The following is a 23,092-nucleotide window of genomic DNA, read 5'->3' on the forward strand; positions in this document are numbered from 1 at the left end:
TATAATTGAAATAACATTTTTTTTAAAAAAAAATCAGCCTAAATAAAGGTTTTAAAAGATCGGATGGATCCGATCCGATCCAATGGATAACCAATGGATGCATCCAATGGATGGAACCGAACCGATCCAATCATCCATTGGATCGGATCGGATCGGTTGGTTCAAGATGATTGGATCAGATCGGATGGGCTTAAAAACATTGGATGTCATCCAATGAACACCCCTACATTCTAGTCACATATTCATTTAAACTCATATATTAACATGTTAATTCATTTATTGCCCTCCAGGCACGCTAATCAAGGTCCTAAACCTTATTAGAAAATTGAGGATGTTACAATTATCCCCTCCTTACAGAAATTTCGTCCTCGAAATTTCCTGAACAACTCGGGATGCCGCTCCCACATATCGGACTCAAGTTCCCACGTCACCTCTTCAACCTTGCTGTTCCTCCAAAGCACTTTAACCAAGGCGATGGTCTTGCTCCGCAAGACTTTGTCCTTTCTGTCAAGGATTTGAACAGGCTTCTCCTCGTACGATAAATCCTGATCCAGCTCCAAATTCTCATAGCTCAACACATGAGTAGTATCTGATACATATTTCTGGAGCATGGATACGTGAAACATGTCATGAACCCTTGATAGAGCAGGAGGCATTGCTAACCTATAAGCTACCTCACCAACTCGTTCCAGAACCTCAAAGGGGCCAACAAATCTGGGGCTTAGCTTGCCACAAACCTGTGGTGCAGGTAAGGGCAAGGAAAAGATTAATCAACCATGAGTTAGAGGGCATGGAGCGGTGCATACATGTTTGGCCTATCCGGCCGCCACGCTTGGGTATTTTGAGGTACTGGTCATGAACGTTAATTTTGTCGCTTAGGCTGACTGTTAAATAACTTTTTGAGTTGTAGATACGTTTTCAAATAATATATATGGGATCCCAATGTAACCCTTTTCATGTTCTAAAGGAACAACTGAATTTTTATACCAAAATCTTATTTAAGCAAGTTGCACTTTAATTAGCTACACATTTTATCCTAAAACCTCGATTAACGAGTGATTAGCACATTTCAAATTGACTTAGTAACGACTCTAAGGAAGTAGGGCGTTACAATAATGATGATCATCAATTTGAATTTTGAAATTTGATTGTGATATTTTTCTTAAAAAGATAATACCATATTTTGTGGGAATGATTTATTTATTTAAATAAATAAATAAAAGAAAATAAGAAAAATGAAATATTCCTTGAAAGGGAATACTGCTACACGCATGACACAGTCCAGGGATTGTGCCATGCGTGTAAGATGGTACTGATAAAGTATCAGTATTATTTTTATTTTATTTAATTAACAATTTAGAAATAGATTTTTTCAAATTTGGTAAGTTAGATATTACCTAAATGAATTCATATCATCATTATAATTGTATTATTATATTACTATTATTATTATGAATAATAAGATAATATATAATCTATATATATTATGTGATAATAAGAAAAATAGAGTGGTGATTCAGAAAAAGTTTCAGAAAATTATCAGAAAAGAAATTCTCATAATCTTCTATTATTCCAACATTTCTCGAGCCATAATGCAAGTATTCATGTGTTGAGAAAAACTTTTGATTTCTAAATTACAAACCATTGTTCTCTATGTGCCCACACACATCTTGAGGTGTAGAGAACACTCTAGAAGATCGTGGTCTGAGTACTCAAAGCGCTGGATAGGAAGATCGTTATTTATACAAAAAGACTCAAGGACACTTGATAGGCTTCAAGAGGTAAATATATTTGTTCTTGAATATTTGTATACATGTGCATATGATATATATATATATAAGTATGTGTATAATTATATATATGTTGCATGATTAATGATATTGCATCCTCTATGTATGTATTCTTGAACAAATAAACTGTTTATATAAGAGGTTGAATTTTTTTGTTGTTAATCAACTAGGCCCACCACGTTATTTCGTTGCGCACTCTAATTGTTTTTCCAACAGTTTATGGGGATTCTAATTTAGATTATTTATTGAGAGCCTATTTAGTGACTCGATTAGTCTATTTGGATCATCTTTTTTTTAGATTTGTAACCGCCATATAAACTTTTTTTTTTGTTTACCTTTATTGGACTCTGTCATGTTTCACTAAAAAAAAAAAGGGTAATTTTTACTTTCATACAAAAAAAAAAGTAAAGAATTTACTATAATAATATCACATATACTATTTACACAATTATATATAATATATACTATTTTAATAAACATAATTATAAAAACACAATCTCACCAATTTAGCTACTTTACTTATTTGTTTATATATATATATATATTACTTACCATATTCAAATGTTATAGTAATTAAATTAATAGAAAAAATAGTAATTATATAATATACAAAATATTGTCTCATATTAAATTAAAATACACAACAAAACAAGCGGCATTTAAAAAAAATTGAATCGCCATCTACATATAATATGGTATTAGTTGTATACGTGTGATTAAAAAAAAAAAAAACAGGTTTATTAGTGATGAAAATAAATATATTTATCATTTGAAAAATGCATCTTTCAACATTGATATATATCTAGGATTAAAGTTGTTATTGAGACACCATTTTTTCCAGCTAGGTAAGCTTTTCTCATTGATTATATCTCCATTTTGTTATGAATATACATCTATGTTTGATTTATTAAGCTTATCTGCAAAAAAATATGATTATGTGCCTTTGAAAGAAAATTTACTAGGTTTAAAACTGAAATCTTTGGATAATTATTGGTTTGATCAGCACACAGAAATATATTTTTCAATGAACATTGTTAAAAAACTAAATAAAATTGTTTATTTTGATAAATGTTTACATGGAAAAATGATTATGTGTTTTGGAGTGTTGTTGTAGTGTCGTAAATTTGCTAATAAGGCTTAGGGTCTTGATTAGCATGTCGGGAGGGCGATAATTGATTTAATTATGCTAATATGTGAATTTAATGATTATGTGATTAGAAGTACATGTTTAGGTGAATTAAATATGCATGTGGGCCAAATCTGGTTTTTAGGGGCATATTTATAATTTTAGTCCATTGAGGGCATAAATGTGATAAATGTGTATATTGTGACTGATACCACGAGGGTGTGGTGATATATTTGTGATGTGTGATCTGAGACAGTCCTAGGGAGCAGTTTAGCTAAATAGTCACAACGGGGTTGAATACTTGGCTCGGGAGGAGCCTAGGGGTATTTTGGGAACACAGTTGGTGTTCAGGATTTACCGGATAACAGGTAGTAATTTAGAAATTATTTGGGTATGTCAGGATTAAATGGGGATTTATAGGAACACTCGAGGAATTAGCGAAATATGACAATTGACGGGATTGCCCTTAGCGGTATCAAGGATTTAGGATTTGCCTTAGGGGCAATTGGGTCATTTTATACTAAGGAATGGTTTAGTGCAGGCTGAGTAATTTTGAAAAACCTCTAGAATTAGGTAATGATAACGGGAAAAAAAACATAAAACCTCAGCTCTAAGTCTCTCACTATATCTGTCGACTCACTCCTTCTCTCGTTGATGCTTGGAGATTTTTGAAGAAAACTTGAGGATCCTAAGCTAAGAAAGTGAAGGATTGAAGCTTGCTATTGATTGAGATTAGCACAAATTTAAACACATCTCAAAGGTAAGATCCTAAACCCAACCTTTTCTACTGAATTCTGTTGTGGATTGAAGGTTGTAGGAGAGTAAGCTCAAAGTTTGATTTTGAGTGTTGGTGAGGATTAAGGAGATGTTTTTAAATGGTTATGGTGCTTAGGCTGTATAGGGAGAGAATATGGGCTTAATTCTGGGTTTAATTGGTGTTTGGGGGTATGAATTTGGGGTTTAGGCTCGAGAAAAAATGCAGAAAGAGCTTGAACTTCTGGGTTTGGGGGCTCAGGCCGCAGCCCTGTTCTTAAGGCGTCGCGGCCCGTGTGCTCGAAGAGGCTGGAGAAGCCTCTGGTTTACCCAGGCGCTACGACCCTAGGGGGCATGTCGCAGCCCGCGTCCCTCAGCAGAGAGAGCTCTGCTCTCTGACCTGTAGGCACGTCGCGACTCTAGAGGGCATGTCGCGGCTCAAAATAGAAAGAAAAGGGAAATTAAGGTTTTAAGCTCGGGAATTCGATTGTTAAGGCTCGGGAATGATTCTACTACCCAGTTTGGTGGAATCCAAGGTCCCGAGGCTAGATTAATATTATGAAGTTATTTATTGGTTTAAGGCTTGATGGATGGCTATTATGAATGTGTTGTGACTAGGTTTTCAACGAGGCTCGGATTAGGGGACTGTGCTCATGATCGCATTGGCTTATCCGCTCGTGACACAGGTAAGAAAACTGTTGTGCTCGTAGAGCAGGGCACGACCCTATTGTTTGTGTTTCAGGGTGCAGCCATATTGTTTATGCTTAATATATTTGTGGATATATGTGATTGTTATGCTATGTTATGCATGTTTGTGAGTGAACGGCGAAGGCCGGGGACGGCAAGAAGATGGGTACGGCAAGGGGCCGGGATCGGCAAGGGACCAGGATCGGCGTTGAGCACGCTGAGTGTAGGCCGTTTGGGTGAAACCCTCCTAGGGTGCTGTATTCACCCGCTCGATGAAGACCGCGAACCCAGAGCTTGGTAAAGCGCCTGGGACAGCGTTGGTCGCTATTTGTTTAGCTTGTTGGATATGTTGTTGTATACTGTTGACTGTTATGTATATGTTATATGTTTTGTGTTGAGTTTTCTTGCTGGGCTTTGGCCCACTGTTGCTCTATGGTGCAAGTAAGGGCAAAGGGAAGGTCGACTAACAATGAGTACGGAGAGCGTGGAACGATGGGTACATGTTCGACCTGCCTGGCTGCCATGGCCAGGGTTATTTTGGGAAATGTATTGTATTGATTTGTTTTGTCGCCTAGGATGACTATACTTTTATTTTTGAGTTGTAATACACTTTCTAAATAGTATTTTTTTGGATCCCTACTGTATAACTTTTTTATGATTTCAATGAATGTCCAAATTTTTATACTTAATGTCATTAAACGAGTTTTATTTCGGTTTAGTCACACTTTTAACCTAAAACCTCGATTAGTGAGCTAATGACACATTTTTAACTCACATGGTAACGACTCTAAAGAAGTACGGCGTTACAACTTGGTATCATAGTGTGCCAAGGTTTATGGTTCCTGGAGATCGACCAAACATGTACACTCGCTGCCGGTGACAAGCTCGACTTAGGGTTGGTTAGTATTTAATGAATTATATGCTTAATTGCTTGCTTAAATTTCCCTGTTTGCCTGAGAATATATAGATAGAGCATGATGAATGTGTTGATATATGTATGATGTTAGGGCATGGCCCTTAATTGTTATATGCTATGTGTGATATGTGGACTTGCTGGTTGTGGTTGATTGATGAGATTGGGAGGTGGTTTTGATTGTTGTTGTCGTGCTTGATGTGCGACGTCATTGATTGCAGGCATATTGTAGTGATGCCTCAGGGATCATTCAGGGTCAGGACTCTCCACCTGCCCCACCGAATTAGCAACAGTTATTTGCCGAGATGGAAGCTAGACTTCACCGAACAGAAGACGAGCTTCAACAACTGAGGCAACAAACCCCTCCTTAGGGTATTCAGTTACAAGTTCCGCAGGCTGTGGCACTAGTGCCAGCCCAGCCTACTATGGAAAATAGGTGGGAACCTTTGTATGAGAGGTTAAGGAAGCAGCATCCTCCCACCTTTGAGGGTGGCCCAGACCTACTGTGGGCAGAGCAGTGGATGAACATGATTTCTTCCATCCTGGATTTCATGAGGGTGGAAGGGAATGAGAGAGTAGCCTGTGCCAGCTACATGTTAAGAGAAGATGCCCGAATCTGGTTGGATGTTGTGTCTCAAAGAAGGAATGTTGCGGTCATGTCTTGGAAATAATTCATAAACATATTCAATGAGAAGTATTATAGTGTCACAGTCTGAGCTGTGAAGGTTGACGAGTTTACTAACCTGACCCAGAACCAGATGACAGTCATAGAATATACCTTGAAGTTTGACCGGTTAGCGAAGTTCGCGTCAAATTTGGTGCCTACTGACATGGCACAAAGAGATTGGTTTGTATGGGTATTGAATGTTATGATCGCTCATGACGTCAAGATAACTTTGGATCCGGGAACTACCACTTATGCATAGGTAGTGGAGAAGGCCCTTACAACTGAAGGGGTTGAGGATCAGATATGGAGAGAGGGCACTGCTAGGCGCGATGCTCGTTGGATGGTGCCTCCTTTTACTGGATCTAGTCGGGGTAGTGGCCCCAATGAGCAGAATAGAAAGGCCCCAGACTCTTTTGTTCCTCCTGGCTCAGATAGGAGGGCATGGGGTGCTTTCAGTGGCTGTCAGGGCGGGGGAGACAACTGGAGGAGTTTCCCAGTGTGTCCTCGGTGCAGACGACGACATCAGGGAGAGTGCAGGATTAGGGCATGGTTTACTTGTGGAAGTATTAGTAATTTGAGGAAGGACTGCCCACAATCCAGGAAGGATGAGCAAAAATAGGGCGACAGCCTCACTCCTACCATAGTATTTACCTTGACCCAGACTAAGGCTTAGGCTAGCCCCTTGGTCGTGACAGGTTAGATTTCTAGTGCTGGTTCTTTTTTTACTGCATTAATTAACTCAGGGGCTGCTCATTCATCTGTATCTGCTAGAGTGATAGTATAGGAAAATTCAATCAACGGAAGATACTTACTCCATGAACCCTCAAAATCAATCACACACGCTCTGAGCATATCCTCCAACACCTGAATCGTCCTTTCAGACTGTCCGTCAGTCTGAGGATGAAAGGCTGTACTGAACTTCAACTGAGTCCCCAAAGCTTTCTGCAAACCACTCCAAAACTTGGAAGTGAAGATGGGATCCCGGTCTGACACTATAGACTTAGGAACCCCTTGGAGACGTACGATCTTCCTCACATACAACTCAGCATATTGGTCCATAGTATATGTCGATCTTACTGGAAGAAAATGAGCTGACTTGGTGTACCTGTTCACTATCACCCACACCGAGTCATGAAGCCCCACTGTTCTAGGTAAACCTCCCACAAAATCCATAGTAATGTCCTCCCATTTCCACTCGGGAATACCCAAAGGTTGAACCAACCCTGCTGGTAGCTGATGCTCAGCTTTCACCTGCTGACAGGTTAAGCATCTGGCTACATACTCCACCACATCCTTTTTCATCCCAAGCCACCAATATAACGTCCGTAAATCCTGGTACATCTTTGTGGTACCCGGATGAAGTGAGTACGGCATCGTATGAGACTCATTCAGTATCTCTCGTCCGATTCCCTCGTCAGCTGGAACACAAATCCGTCCCTGATACCGAAGCAAACCAACCTCAGATATAGAATAGTCCTTAGCTACTCCCACTAAGACATTCTCTCTAATCCCTTGTAACTGAGCATCTGTCAACTGTCCTTCTTTGATCCGCTTGAGCAAGGTCGACTGCAGAGTAATATTGGCCAACCAGCCTACCATCAATTCTATCCCCGCTCTGACCATCTCATCAGCTAACTCCCTTAAGATCTGAATGGAACTATATAACTGACCTGGGCCTCTCCGGCTCAATGGATCTGCCACCACATTGGCTTTCCCCGGATGGTAAAGAATATCACAATCATAGTCTTTTACCAACTCCAGCCAACACCTCTGTCTCATGTTCAAGTCCTTCTGTGTAAAGAAATACTTTAGACTCTTATGGTCAGTATATACCTCGCACTTCTCCCCATACAAGTAATGTCACCAAATCTTCAGTGCGAATACCACTACTGCTAGCTCCAAATCATGGGTCGGATACTGCTGCTCATACTCCTTCAGCTGTCATGATGCATAAGTTATAACCTTCTCATTCTGCATCAACACACAGCCTAAACACAACCTCGATCCATCGCAGTAGACCACAAACTTCTCTTCCCCCGAAGGAAGACTCAACACATGCGCCGAAATAAGACGTCGCTTCAACTCTTGAAAACTGTCTTCGCACTGGTTTGACCAGATAAACTTCAAATTATTCCATGTCAATTCTATCATCGGTGTCGCTATCTTCGAGAAGCCCTCTACAAACCGTCTGTAGTAACCTGCCAAACCAAGAAAAATCCGCACCTCCAAGGCATTCCTTGGCTTTGGCCTATCCTTAACCGCCTCCACCTTAATCCCATTTGCACCCACGATATGTCCAAGGAATGTAACTTATGGTAACCAAAATTCACATTTCTTAAACTTGGCGTACAACTGATGCTCCCTCAACCTCTGAAGAACCTGTCAAAGATGAAGCTCGTGCTCTGCCTCTGAACTGGAATACACTAAGATTTCGTTGATGAAGACAATAACGAACTGATCCAGAAAATCCTTGAACACCCTATTCATTAGATCCATAAAGGCTGCTGGGGCATTGGTCAAACCAAACGACATGACCAGAAACTCATAGTGCCCATACCTCGATCGGAAGACCGTCTTCGGTATGTCCTCATCCTTGATCCTCAGCTGGTGATAACCAGATCAAAGATCAATCTTTGAGAACACCGTCTTACCCTGCAACTGATCGAACAAGTCATCAATCATTGGTAGGGGATACTTATTCTTAATAGTCAACTTGTTCAATTCCCGGTAATCTATACACATTCTCAAAGTCCCATCATTCTTCTTCACAAAAAAAACTGGAGCACCCCATGGTGAGTAACTAGGCCTGATAAACCCCAAATCCAGAAGCTCCTGCAACTGTACCTTTAATTCCTTCAGTTCCGCCGGTGCCATCCTATATGGTGCCCTCGACACTGGCTCTGTCCCTGGCGCCAACTCAATAACAAACTGAATCTCTCTACGCGGCGGCAACCCTGGCAAGTCCTCTGGGAACACATCCAAGAACTCACAAACCAGTTTGGTCTCCTTTGGTCCTACTGGTGAAACCTTGGTGGTATCCACCACACTAGCCAAAAAGCCTATGCATCCACCCTGTAACAAGTCTCTGGCTCTCAACGTTGATATCCTGGGTATGCAGGGTCCATTTACCGCTCCCACAAAAACAAAGGGATCCTCGCCCTCTGGCTCAAAAGTCACCATCTTCTTCTTGCAGTCAATGGTAGCTCCATATCTAGCCAGCTAATCCATACCTAGAATCATATCAAAATCCTCCATACTCAACTCAATCAAGTCTACTGATAACTCCATACCATCAACTATCACTGGCAGTGCTCTAATCCACCTCCTAGACACTACCAGTTCCCCTGTAGGCAAAATAGTCCCAAACCCTGAAATACAATACTCACTAGGTCTACATAGTCTATCAATCACCTTACTAGAAACAAACGAGTGTGTAGCACCAGAGTCAATCAATACAGTAAAAGGAGTGCTAGCACTAGAAAGCTGACCTGTCACTACCGAGGGACTAGCCTTGGCCTCCGCCTGCGTCAAGGTGAACACTCGAGCTGGAGTCAAGCTTTCCACCTTCCCCGTATCTCCCTTCTTCACTGCCGGGCAATCTCTCTTGAGGTGTCCCACCACCCCACACACATAACAGGCTTTAGCTGGACACTCGCCCGGATGGCGTCTTCTGCACCTCGTGCACTCAGGATAAGTCCTCCATGAATCACCGCCTCCCTGACGGCCACCCTGAGTACCCCGACCTCTCCTATCAGGACCAGGAGCGATCAAGGCATCAGGGGTCTTCCTCTTTAAATCACTGGGGCCTCCACCCCTACCAGAACCAGCATATGGAGGCACTGCCCTGTGGCCCTCCCGTCTCACTGCACTCTCTCTCCATATCTTATTCTCCGCATCCTCAGTGATAAGAGCCTTCTCTACAGCCTGGGCATAAGTTGTCCCTCCAGGTACTGTTGTAATCCTCACATCTCGGGCAATCATAGCATTAAGCCCTCTAACAAACCTGTCATGCCTAGCTGCATCAGTAGGCACAAGATCTGGTGCGAACTTCGCAAGTCTGTCAAACTTTAGGGCATATTCTGTAAATGTCATGCTACCCTGAACCAGCCCCACGAACTCGTTTATCTTCGCTGCCCTGATGGCAACATTATAATACTTCTGACTAAATAAGTCCTTGAATCCTTCCCAAGTCAAAGCAGTAACATCCCTAGTCTGTGATGCCACCTCCCACCAGATTCGGGCATCCTCTCTCAACATATATGTGGCACAAGCCACTCTGTCATGTCCCTCTACCCTCATAAAGTCCAGAATGGTAGTAATCATGGTCATCCACTGTTTAGCTTTCAGTGGATCTGGTCCTCCCTCAAAGATCGGGGGATGTTTCTTTCTAAACCGCTCATACAACGGTTCCCACTTGTTCCTAACCTCAACTGGCTGCACAACAGGTACCACTGCAGGTGGCACAATGGGGGCAACACTCCCAGATGGAGCCTGCTGCCATAGAATTCGGATCTGTTCATCTTGGCTCTGTAGCCGAGCCTGCATATCTGCCATAAACTGCTGCAAGTTCTCAGGGACTAGCGGAGGGGTCTGGCTCTGATCATCATCTCTAGTCCAAGACCTGCCGGCTAGTCGCGTAGATTTTCTTGGACGAATGATTATCCAAGTTAATCTGCAATCAACGACTTGGCAATCAGACTATGATGACAGGGTAACAATCCTTTCATGATCCATCACTAGAACTCCAATCATTCACAAGCAATCAATTTCATAGCAATTTATCCAAATATTCATTCACATGCATAGCAGTGCTGCTAAGCACGCCTCAATAACATCATGCAATATTCAAGGGCTAGGCCCTATCAGTATCTCATGCTCCTTATTAATCAAACATATATCAACAGTCATGTAATGCCCCGAATTTCCTAATAAGGGTTTAGGACCTTGATTAGGAGGCCGGGAGGGCCATAATTGATTTATCATGGCATTAAATGTTCATATGTGTGTTAATGTGAATTATATTATTATATGATGATAAAATGCGTGCATATGGGTGTATTTATAATCATAAGGGCATTTTGGTAATTTGGCCTGTTGAAGGCATATTTGTAAATTAGGTGCATATTGTAATTTGTGAATGATATTTTATTATTATGGAGATATATTCGAGCTCTTCAGCATGAGACGATTATAGATTATGAGTTAGCGGTTTTGTCATAACGGGGTAAAGTTTGGGGTAATAGAAATGTGTATTTGATGATAAATTGGGAGTATTTGAGATCAGGAGGGAATTCTGAAAGTTTTGACTATAATGTCCCCGGGGGTGTTTTCGGGGCCCCAAGCCTTAGGTTTTATATGAGGTTACTTAAGCTTGAAGTATCTTGTTAGATAAGAACGTACGTTAGAAAATCTCTCTCTCCCTTCCCGATAACCTATTTTACCGTTCAAAGCTTTCTTGAAGGAATTTCGAGTTCTAGGAGTCAGAATCAAGTGAGGGTCGAGGCATAGCGATCCTAGGAAAGATTAGAAGCTTCTTAACCGAAGGATTTGACGGAAAACAACCCAATCAAAGGTAATCTAAGTTTGAAGTTTTGAGTTTTTAAAATTTTTAAGCTTAGAATTGGACTTTGTGAATTGTTGAGTTTTTGGTTGGTGTGAACCTTGGGTTTTGAGGGTTATGGAGCTTTGGGAAGCTTGGGAACTTTGTTTTGATGATTTGGGAATGTTTAGGCATGTTTTGGAGGATTTGAGAAGTTGAAAATCGTGTTTGGGGATGGCCCAAGGTTGGGGGCCGCGGCCCTAGCTCGAAGAAGCAGGTGTCAGGAAATTGGTCTTGCTGGGTGCCGCGGCCCTTGGCTCAGAAAATTCTGGGGGCCGTGGCCCAAGGTGCCAGGGCCGCAGCCATTGCCCTGTTTTCACCCCGTTTGCTCGTTTTGACCCCGGGAACTTAGCTATAGGCCTCGAGAGTGTTCCTACTACTTGGATTAGTTGGGATTGATCTTCCGAAGGCTAGATATTGGTGTGGAAACCTTTGTTGATCATTTTATTGATGGTGTCCCATATTTGGTTATGATTAGGTGACCGCTAAGGGCTTAAAGGTTGATCGTTCTCAAGGGTCGTTCTTATATTGGTTCTAGCTCGAATCTGAGGTAAGAAAACTGCATCCTATGTATATGTGACATGCATAGAATGGCCTGTTGAGAAGGAACTAGGGTTAAACCCTGTTTTGCTGCATAGAATGGCCTGTTGTAAATATTTTCTTGTAATAGACTCTAAAATTATAATTTTGGGATCCCAACATATATATTAAACATTCTAGTGAAACGTTACATCTTATCCAAAGTTTTTAATCCCTATACCGCTAATCATACTTAGTTACACGATTTTGGCCAAATGACTCAATTAGCGAGTTTAGCACTGTTTACAAGGCACACCGTAACGGTCCCTGGAGTTGGGGCGTTACAACTTGGTATCAAAGCGAGCCAAAGTTTATGGTTCCTGAAGACAAGCTGGGCATGTACACTCATCACTGAAGGTAGCTTCACTCATGGAATGGTAACTACTTCTGTAGTTATGTGCATAGCTGCTTAAATAGAATGTAAATGTTTTACCTACACATTGTATTAAGGAGCATGAGATTTTGATAGAGCTTGGCTCTTGACTATGTGATTATATGCTCCTTGAATATATATATATATATATGATTGTGATCATATGATTGCCTGCTCCATGAATATATTATTGTGATATTTACATGTTGGAGTTGGAGGCATGGTTTGAATGTTGGAAGAGCAGGGATTATGAATAATGTATGAATGTCGTGGCATGTTTTGGCACTGCAAGTGATTAATGATTGTGGTGTGGTAAGATTTATCCCTTGGGGGAAAGCTTTCGATATGCTTATTGTGATTAATGGGTCAAGTTATTAACTGCAGATTTATATTCAAGACAGATAATGAGGCCTGGTGGTAGTTATATAGGGGCTAGGAGTTACAGCCAGGGTATCAGTTCTTCATCTGCTCCCATGAATTTTCAGCAGATGCTTACAGATTTGCAATCAAGATTGCAGAGGCATGAGGAAGAGATTAGATACTTGAAGCAACAGCGGAGTCTGTTGGGGAGCACCTCTTCCTTTGCTATGCCAGGAGTGGCATCAACTTTAGCTCAGCCTAGGGTTGAGAGTATATGGGAATTCCTCTGTGGAAGATTCCTGAAGTTTTATCCTCCAGTTTTCGAGGGAGGCCTAGATCCATTCAGAGCTGAGCAATGGATGGGCATGATCAGTTCCATTCTTGATAGTATGGGGCTGGTGGGTCATGATAGAGTGATCTGTGCGACATATGTGTTGCGGGATGATGCCCAAACGTGGTGGGGGGTGGTATCCCAGACACGAAATACAGCTGTGATGGATTGGAAAGAATTCAGGCAGTTGTTTAATGAGAAATATTAGTGTGATGCAGCTAAGACTGCTAAGATTAATGAGTTTCTGAATCTCATTCAAGGAAAGGCATCAGTGACCGAGTATGTTACTAAATTTGATGGGTTGGCCAAGTTTGCCTTTGATATGATACCAACAGATATAGCTCGGAAGGAAAGGTTTATTCAGGAGTTGAATCCTGAATAAGCTCAGGGCATTAGAGTTGCCCCAGTGCATGAAGTCTCTACCTATGCTCAGGTGGTAGAGAAGGCTCTTGTTGTTGAAAGCATAATAGTTGAGAAGAAGAGTGCCACGGAGCATGGAGCTCGGATAGTGGTATCTCCCCTCATTGAAGCAAGTAAGAATGAAAAGTGGAAGACTCGTCCAATATGCACGCGGTGCAAGAGGCGTCATTTGGGAGAATGCCGAGCAAGGTCATGTTTTGCTTGTGGCATGGTCGGGCATTTCAAGAAGAATTGCCCAAGGCTAAGAGAACTTGAGCTAAGGAGGATAGACAGCTCGATTCCAACTCGAGTGTTTATTCCAGGACAGTCAGATTCTGAGACTGAGACTAGTTCCTCAGGGGTGGCAGGTTAGTTTTCTAGTTTTGATTTCTAAGTTATACTGATTGGTTTTGATGCCATGCTGTCCTTTTGTATGTTGCATTTATGGAAGCATAAGGATGATATGATGATCACATGGTTATGTTGTGATGGAAATGCAATATGGTATTGGCAACTTAAGAGATGAGTTGGGTTATGGAAAGGACTCATCAGTGATTTTGGTAAAACTGGTTAGGACAGGCTTTGGTTTGATCCAGGGTATGGATTGGGTAAGTAATTATGGAGTAATCCTAAATGACAAGGAAAGTATAGTAACTCTTGGGCTTGAGAGTGAAAAACCTTGTGATAGTTGGCATGGTGTATGGTTCATTATGTTTATGATACCTGTAGTGAGAGCTAGAGTTTTGTTGCAGGGAGGTGCATGGAACTCTTAGCTGGTGTGGTGGATACCACCTAGATTGTGCTAGTGAGATCAGGACAGACTGGATTAGTCTGTGGATTTTGAATGTGTTTCCAGGTGGTCTGACAGGGCTTCTTTTTATGGAAAGAGACTAGAATGGTGGTTGGACTAGTGCCAGAGATGGAATCAGATGTAAACATTGTTTCGAGTGGCTCAACGGAGTTATAAGAATTAAAGGTTTAGTTGCTGAGTAAGATGGGATTCTTTAAGGTGGATCTTGGATCTGGTTAGGACCAGTTAGAGATCAGAGAGAGGAAATTATATAAAGGATTGTGTTGGTATCAGATTAGAGCATTGTGAGTGCTGAATATGTCTTGAGAATCAGTTTAATGCTAAGTGTTTGTGAATCAGATGAATAGAGCATTCAAAAGTTTATTTGAATGGGGTTTGTGATCGTCTGGGACGATGGTATTGTGGTACTTTCTCTGCGGAGATTTGCCAAGGTTGAAGAGTGCCTTAGGGACAGGAGTGTCCATGGGTGGTAAAGATGTTTCAGGTGCCTTGGGAAAGTGTTCTGGGTCTTTTATGGACCAGGATCAGTTAGTGGATTGTTATGACATCCCGGTAATAGAGAAAAGTGATTTCCCATGCAACATGTTGATTAAAGGATCTGGCCAGAACTAGAGTAGAGTTTCTGGTGGGCCAGGTGGCCAGTTTATTGTTTGAGATTATTATCTCAAGGAAGATAAAAAGGAAAGATGGTTAAGTGAGTCATAAATAGGAAAGATTGAACGGAAAGCTTTAGCTGGATTGGCTAAGAGTTGTATAGTGAAAGATATGAATTTATTATGGTATAAAGATCGGACTTGGGATCCGATGGACATTGAGATTAACTGAGAGATTCTGGATGAATCTCATGCTATTCTTTTATTCTTTTCATTCAGGCATCATGGAAATGTAACAGGATATGAAATCTTCATAGTGGTGGCCTGAGATGGAGAGGGATGTAATGGGATGTGTGATAAAGTTCTTAACCTGTTAGCAGGTCAAGACAGAGTATCAGGAATCAGTAAGGCCATTACAGCCTTTGAGTATTTCATAATGGGAATAAGGGAGCATCGCGATGGGTTTCGCGGTGGGATTCCCAGGTTGGTGGATTGGTATGAATTGGCATTGGGTCATTGTGGACTAGTAGTCCAAGCGAATTTATTTTATCAGTAAGGATAAGCAGATTGTACAGTTGATCAGTATTCAAATCTCTTTGTGAAAGAGATAGAGCGCCTTCATGAAATTCAAGGTCTATTTTATCAGATGAAGGCTCTAGTGCGACTTCCAGGTTCTGGAAGGGTTAAGAAGGCGATGACTATATAGATGGAATTCAGTACAACTTATTACTCTCAGACTAGTGATAAATCAGAGAGAGAGGGTTATCCAATTATTATTGGAGGAACATCTTATAAGATGAATGCATTGATGTATATCTGGATCCTGAGGTGGTTCAGGGGATTAAAGAGATTGCTAGAGATTGAAGCTTGGATGCTCACTTCTCAGAATGAATGGAAAAGTTTTACTGAATTGAAAAGTAAGAATGTGGAATTCCAGGTAGAAGAATGTGTCTTCTTTAGAGTATCACCATGGAAAGGGGTGAGGAATTAAGGCAAGTTAAGCCCTAGTTCATTTCGGCAGTTGAATCCTGGATTGGTCTGGATAGAGTATCTTTAGCACTGGCAGTTGTATATAGTGTGTTATGTACTTCCATGCAGTGGACATGGGTTAAAGGAACTTATGAGTTGAGTTATAAGAATCTGAAGGTCGAGGTTAAGTATTCCGGTAAGACATAGCCAGTTCAGATTATGGCAGAAGTAATAAAGTTCTGTTGAACAGAGCGTCCTTTGGATAACGCTGTAGAGATAGTAAGGTTGAGGAAATGACCTGGGGAATTTGAGTTAATTGTGCGGAATTCTTATTCCGAGCTGTTTGAGTAAATTTTGAGGACGAAATTTCTGTAAGGAGGGGATAGTTGTAATGCCCCGAATTTCCTAATAAGGGTTTAGGACCTTGATTAGGAGGTCGGGAGGGCCATAATTGATTTATCATGTCATTAAATGTTCATATGCGTGTTAATGTGAATTATATTATTATATGATGATAAAATGCATGCATATGGGTGTATTTATAATCATAAGGGCATTTTGGTAATTTGGCCTGTTGAAGGCATATTTGTAAATTGGGTGCATATTGTAATTTATGAATGAGATTTTATTATTATGGAGATATATTCGAGCTCTTCGGCATGAGACGATCATAGATTATGAATTAGCGGTTTTGTCATAACGGGGTCAAGTTTCGGGTAATAGAAATGTTTATTTAATGATAAATTGGGAGTATTTGAGATCAGGATGGAATTCTGGAAGTTTTGACTATAATGTCCCTGGGGGTGTTTTCGGGGCCCCGAGCCTTAGGTTTTATTTGAGGTTACTTAAGCTTGAAGTAGCTTGTCAGATAAGAACGTATGTTAGAAAATCTCTCTCTCCCTTCTCGATAGCCTATTTTACCGTTCGAAGCTTTCTTGAAGGAATTTCGAGTTCTAGAAGTCAGAATCAAGCGAGGGTCGAGGCATAGCGATCCTAGGAAAGATTAGAAGCTTCTTAACCGAAGGATTTGATGGAAAACAACCCAATCAAAGGTAATCTAAGTTTGAAGTTTTGAGTTTTTAAAGTTTTTAGGCTTAGAATTGGACTTTGTGAAGTGTTGAGTTTTTGGTTGGTGTGAACCTTGGGTTTTGAGGGTTATGGAGCTTTGGGAAGCTTGGGAACTTTGTTTTGATGATTTGGGAATGTTTAGGCATGTTTTGGAGGATTTGAGAAGTTGAAAATCGTGTATGGGGATTGCCTAGGGTTGGGAACCGCGGCCCTGTTCTTGGGCATCGCGGCCCTAGCTCGAAGAAGCAGGTGTCAGGAAATTGGTCTTGCTGGGCGCCGCGGCCCTTGGCTCAGAAAATTCTGGGGGCTGCGGCCCAAGGTGCCAGGCCCGCAGCCCTGTTTTCACTCCGTTTGCTCGTTTTGACCCCGGGAACTTTGCTATAGGCCTCGGGAGTGTTCCTACTACTTGGATTAGTTGGGATTGATCTTCCGGAGGCTAGATATTGGTGTGGAAACCTTTGTTGATCATTTTATTGATGGTGTCCCATATTTGGTTATGATTAGGTGACCGTTAAGGGCTTAAAGGTTGATCGTTCTCAAGGGTCGTTCTTATATTGGTTCTAGCTCGAACCTGAGGTAAGAAAACTGCACCCTGTGTATATGTGACATGCATGGATATTATTGGTGCATGTTGGATTGTTGAATATAATGCATATGATGCACAAGAAACATGTGATTAGGACATGCTTTATATACTGAGTATGATATTGTTCAGAGCTTGAGCCTCTGTGTTCGTGCATAGTCCTAATTGTACTAGTACGTGTTAAGTAAGCATGTTGAATACCTTGTTTATGGATATTGGATATGTGATATATGTTTGGTGGCATGCCTTACTTGTGTGTGGCAATGACTTACTAGTCAGAATCGGCAACGGTGTTAGATCCATCTGTGAAGCTGTGATTTACTAGTCAAGTTCACAATGGGTTGAACACTGGTCGTGTTTTACTGACCTAAGAGTTAGAAATGGCATAGCGTCATAAACGCCGAGCCAAATGAAGATTAGATCTAATCGATATCAGCAAGAATGACTCATATGGGGTATTAACGCTAGACCGACCCTAAGGTCGATGAACTTATAAGCGCTTGTCTAGTCTGAGACTAGTTATTCAGAGCCAGGGCATATGGCCCGGTGACTGTTTGTCACATGGCTAGGGAACGCTGTTCCAAGGTTATGACTCTATGGTCATAAGGAAGGTTATGTTGGTGACTATTCACCATACACCTATCCTGTTCAAACTTATGAAAGGTTCTCTTATCAGCTAAGCTCGAGGGACCCTAACGTCACATGGCTAGAGGGGGCTGTACCCACTTTTGTGACTGCTGCGACTGTCACCTATTTATTGGGGCTAAGGTCCTGGATGATTATTATGATCATTGGTTGATGTGTTATACTCAACATTATGTGGACCTGTTGCCTGTTGGAGTAGGGCATGTGCCTTATGATCCGATGACATGTTATAACTATTCATGAGCATATTAAGTTTTCTTGCTGAGCTTCGGCTCACGGGTGCTATGTGGTGCAGGTAAAGGCAAAAGAAAGCTGGACCATCCTTGAGTTGGAGAGCTTAGGTGATGAGGTGTACATATGCAGCTGCTCGTCCACCACGGCCGAGGTTGAGAAGGAACTAGGGTTAAACCCTATTTTGCTGCATAGAATGGCCTGTTGTAAATATTTTCTTGTAATAGACTCTAAAATTATAATTTTGGGATCCCAACATATATATTAAATGTTCTAGTGAAACGTTACATCTTATCCAAAGTTTTTAATCCCTAAACCGCTAATCATACTTAGTTACACGATTTTGGCCAAATGACTCGATTAGCGAGTTTAGCACTGTTTACAAGGCACACCATAACGGTCCCTGGAGTTAGGGTGTTACAAGTCCTATCTCATTCAAATCATTTAAGCACATAATCATGTGTACACAATTACCAAACCCTGAGTCGAGCTTGTCTTTCGCGGTGAATGTACCTGTCCAATTAGTCTTTAGGAACCCATAAACCTAGGACGCTCTGATACCAAGTTGTAACGCCCTGGATAGCCAAGATCATTACACTGTGTGTTTATAAAAGTGCTAGACTTGCTAATTAGGTCATTTAAGTAAAAACGTGTTACTGAAACTAAAATGGAGCTAGGGTTAAAAGATTTTGGTCGCAAAAATTCCATTTCTTACAAATAAACATTTTCTGTTTACACAGGATCCCAAAAATAATAAAATTAAACCATTTACAAAGATTCAAGATTTAAATACAGTAATTAGCCATTCTAAGGCAAAACAGACTGTTAGGCATTCCTTGTCCTGATCCACTCCTCGGCCATGGGGACCGAACAGCTGACTATGTACATTCAGCCTCGCAGCTCTCCATCTCAGGATTAGTCCAACTTGCCTTTGCCTTTACCTGCACCATGTAGCACCCGTGAGCTAAGGCCCAGCAAGAAAACACAATAACATAGCATCGACAATCAACAGACAATCAAATATTTCATATCACATAAACATGTTCTCAACAGTTTAAGCATCCATGATAACCAAGTATTCAACATACCAAACATATCATCCCATATCAACAATCAGTTCGCAAATGATAACTAAGGTTAGCGCCCTTAGGCCGCACCCTCTGTTTATCCCACTGACTTCGGCCCGCTTAAACCAAGCTCAGTGAATGTTAAGATGTCCTCAGCTATTAGTGGCCAAGCCGCGCCTTGTGCGCAAATATTGTATACGGCACCCTTAAGTCATTTATCACATGTCCCATTGCATAATACCATCTTTTACATTATACAGATATCGGGAGCACTTAGTCCCATCACAAACACATAACCGGGTGTAGTCTTCTTACCTTTAAATTCGCTAGCTTCGTTCACTTTGATCCTTGAGCACGATCCCTCTTGAGCCCTAGCGCACACCTAGTCACAACCATAGGTTAGGATCATCACCAAACCTCAAGTCCAAAACCTAGCCTCGGGACCAATCCCTAGCCCTCGGGAAGCCCCAATTCCACCAAACGGGGTGGTGGAATCGAACCCCAAACCCCCTGGCAAAAATCCTTGAAAATAACTCAAAAACCCCTTTTTGGAAATAGGGTAGTGCTACAGCGCTCTAAGGAGGGTGCTATAGTGCTACAAACAGAGCCCAAAATCGCCCAGAACACTTGGCCTAGCGCTGTAGTGCTAGTCACAGAAAAGCAAAACTTGCCATTTTCTCCTTCGATTTTCCCTGAGCCAAACTTGACCAAAACTCTTCCAAACTTCACCCAAACTTAAAAACAAGCTTACTAACATGTCTAACTCATCCCAAGCATCCCAACCATACACAAATCAACCACATGCACCCATAATCAAAGATTTCACCATGGCTGAACCTAGAATTCAAAAACTCAGCAAAATAGCCACTGAAACGACAAAGTTCAAAGTAGAATCCCCTACCTTTGCTGGATGAGTTTAGCCTAGGTTGTCCTCCTCACAAGCTTGACCTTCTCCTCCTTAAATCCTCAGCCCAAACTCCCTAGGATTCCCACAAAACTTTTCTTAGAAAATCAACTCAAAACCAATACTAAAACTAATAAACTACCTTGAGTCTTACCTCAAATGGATGGTTTATTCTTGCTGAATCCCTGCTAATTCTTCCAGCCAGATCAAAGATCTTAAGCTCAAGCTTCTGCTCTGGTTCTCCCTAAGTTTCTGCCCCAAAATACCTCAAGAACTGATGGAGATATGCCTAAACCGACCTTGGAAATGGCATGCTCTTCTTTCCCTTTTCTTTCCCATCTTTTCCTTTCTTTCCTTTTCTTTTCTTTTCCTTCAGACTCTAGACTTTTCCCACTAAGGTATAAAACCTGATAACACTTATCCTTTAGAAGCCAAATGACCAACCTTCCCTCCCTTTAATTCTAAGCCTTTAAATGCACCTATGACATTTTGGTCCTTTCACCCAATTCCCGCTAATTCCTCGAATGTCTCTAATATTTATCGCTTACTTCCCGACACCTAACCAATCACCAATTATATTCTTAAATGTCAAAATGGACTCCAATATATTCTCTAAATTCCCATTTATACCCCCCAGGCTCGCCCCGAGTCGGGTATAAATCCCTGCCGTGACTTTTTCGCTAACCCGTTCACTAGGGTCGTCTCAAATCACAGATCACAAATATATCCACATAATAATGTGGTCTCAACAATTATCACACATATATACAGTTATGCCCTCAATGGGCCAAAATTACAATCATGCCCTTTTTTAACCTAATCAGGGCCTACATGCATACTAATACACATAGTCATGCATCAAAAATATTAAAATATCCATATAACATGCTTTTAATCATTAAATCATATATATTCCAATTATGCCCTCCCGGCACTAATCAAGGCCCTTAAGCATTTATTAGTAAATTTGGGTCGTTACATCTGTCGTCAAACAATGAGAAGCTTGTACTCTACTATGATGCCTCCAGACAAGGTTTGGGTGTGTACTGATGCAAGCCAGAAAGGTAATAGCCTATGCATCAAGACAGCTGAAGGAGTATGAGCAGAGGTATCCCACATATGATCCAGATTTGGCAGTAGTGGTATTTTTACTAAAGGTTTGGAGACATTATTTGTATGGCGAGAAGTGTGAAATATACACCGACCATAAGAGTTTGAAGTAATTCTTTACTCAGAAGAATCTGAATATGCGTCAGAGGCATTGGTTGGAATTGGTAAAGGATTATGACTGCAATATTCTATACCATCCTGGGAAGGCCAATGTGGTGGCCAACGCACTGAGTCGGAAGGGCCAAGGATAGTTATTCAATTCGAGGCAGATATCCAATAAATTAGCTGAAGAGATGACTAGAGCAGGTATTGAGTTGGTGGTTGGACAGCTAGCCAACATCACTCTTCAATCTACGCTCCTTGAGAGGATCCTTGGAAGCACAGGGGAAAGATCCCTAGTTGAGGGAACACATAGAGGGAGTCTTAGCTGGGGAGGCTAAGAAATTTTCTATTTTGGAGATGGGATTACTAAAGTATAAAGGTCGGATTTGCGTTCCGATGGATTCCGGTATCCGGCGAGAGATTTTGGACGAGTCTTATACCACTCCCTATTCTTTACATCCAGGTACGATGAAGATGTACCGAGATTTGAGAACTTTGTATTGGTGGTCTGGGATGAAGAGGGATGTAGTGGATTATGTGGCCAAGTGTTGGACTTGTCAGCAAGTAAAGGCTGAACATTAGAGGCCACCAGGGTTGTTGCAGCCTCTAGAGATTTTGGAGTGGAAATGGGAGGATGTTACCATGGACTTCGTGGTTGGATTACCGAAGACCGTGGGAAAACATGATTCAGTGTGGGTGATTGTGGATAGGTAAACCACGTTAGCCCACGTTTTGCCTGTTAGGACAACTTATATAGTGGAGCAGTATGCTAAACTTTATGTGAAGGAAATTGTGCGACTTCATGGGGCTTCGAGATCGATAGTATCCAACAGGGATCCCACCTTCACCTCCAAGTTTTGGGAGAGCCTGCAGAAGGCTATGGGTACACAATTGCGGTACAGTATCGCCAATCATCCTCAAACAGATGGACAGTATGAGAGGACGATTCAGATACTGGAAGATATGCTACGAGCCTGCGTACATGATTTTGGGGGATCTTAGAGTAAGCATCTTCCTTTGATTGAGTTTTCGTACAATAACAGTTCTTAGGCGACTATCAGAGTGGCTTCGTATGAAATGTTATATGGGAGGAAGTGCAAATCACCCATCCATTGGAATGAGACGGGTGAGAGGAGGTATCTAAGTGCTAAGGTTGTTCAGAGGACCAATGAGGCGATTGAGAAGATTAGAGCTCGAATGCTCACCTCCCAGAGTCAATAGAAGAGTTACTCAGACTTGAGACGCAGGAGCGTAGAGTTTCAAGTCAGGGACCATGTGTTTCTCAGAGTTTCTCCCTTGAGAGGGGTGAAACGATTCGGAGTAAGGGGCAAGTTGAGTCTTAGGTTTGTTGGCCCCTTTGAGATTCTGGAATAGGTTGGAGAGGTAGCTTACAGATTGGCGATGCCTCCAGCTCTATCAGGGGTTCACAATG

Source organism: Humulus lupulus, chromosome 2, assembly GCF_963169125.1.
Source record: "Humulus lupulus chromosome 2, drHumLupu1.1, whole genome shotgun sequence".
Taxonomy (NCBI): domain Eukaryota; kingdom Viridiplantae; phylum Streptophyta; class Magnoliopsida; order Rosales; family Cannabaceae; genus Humulus; species Humulus lupulus.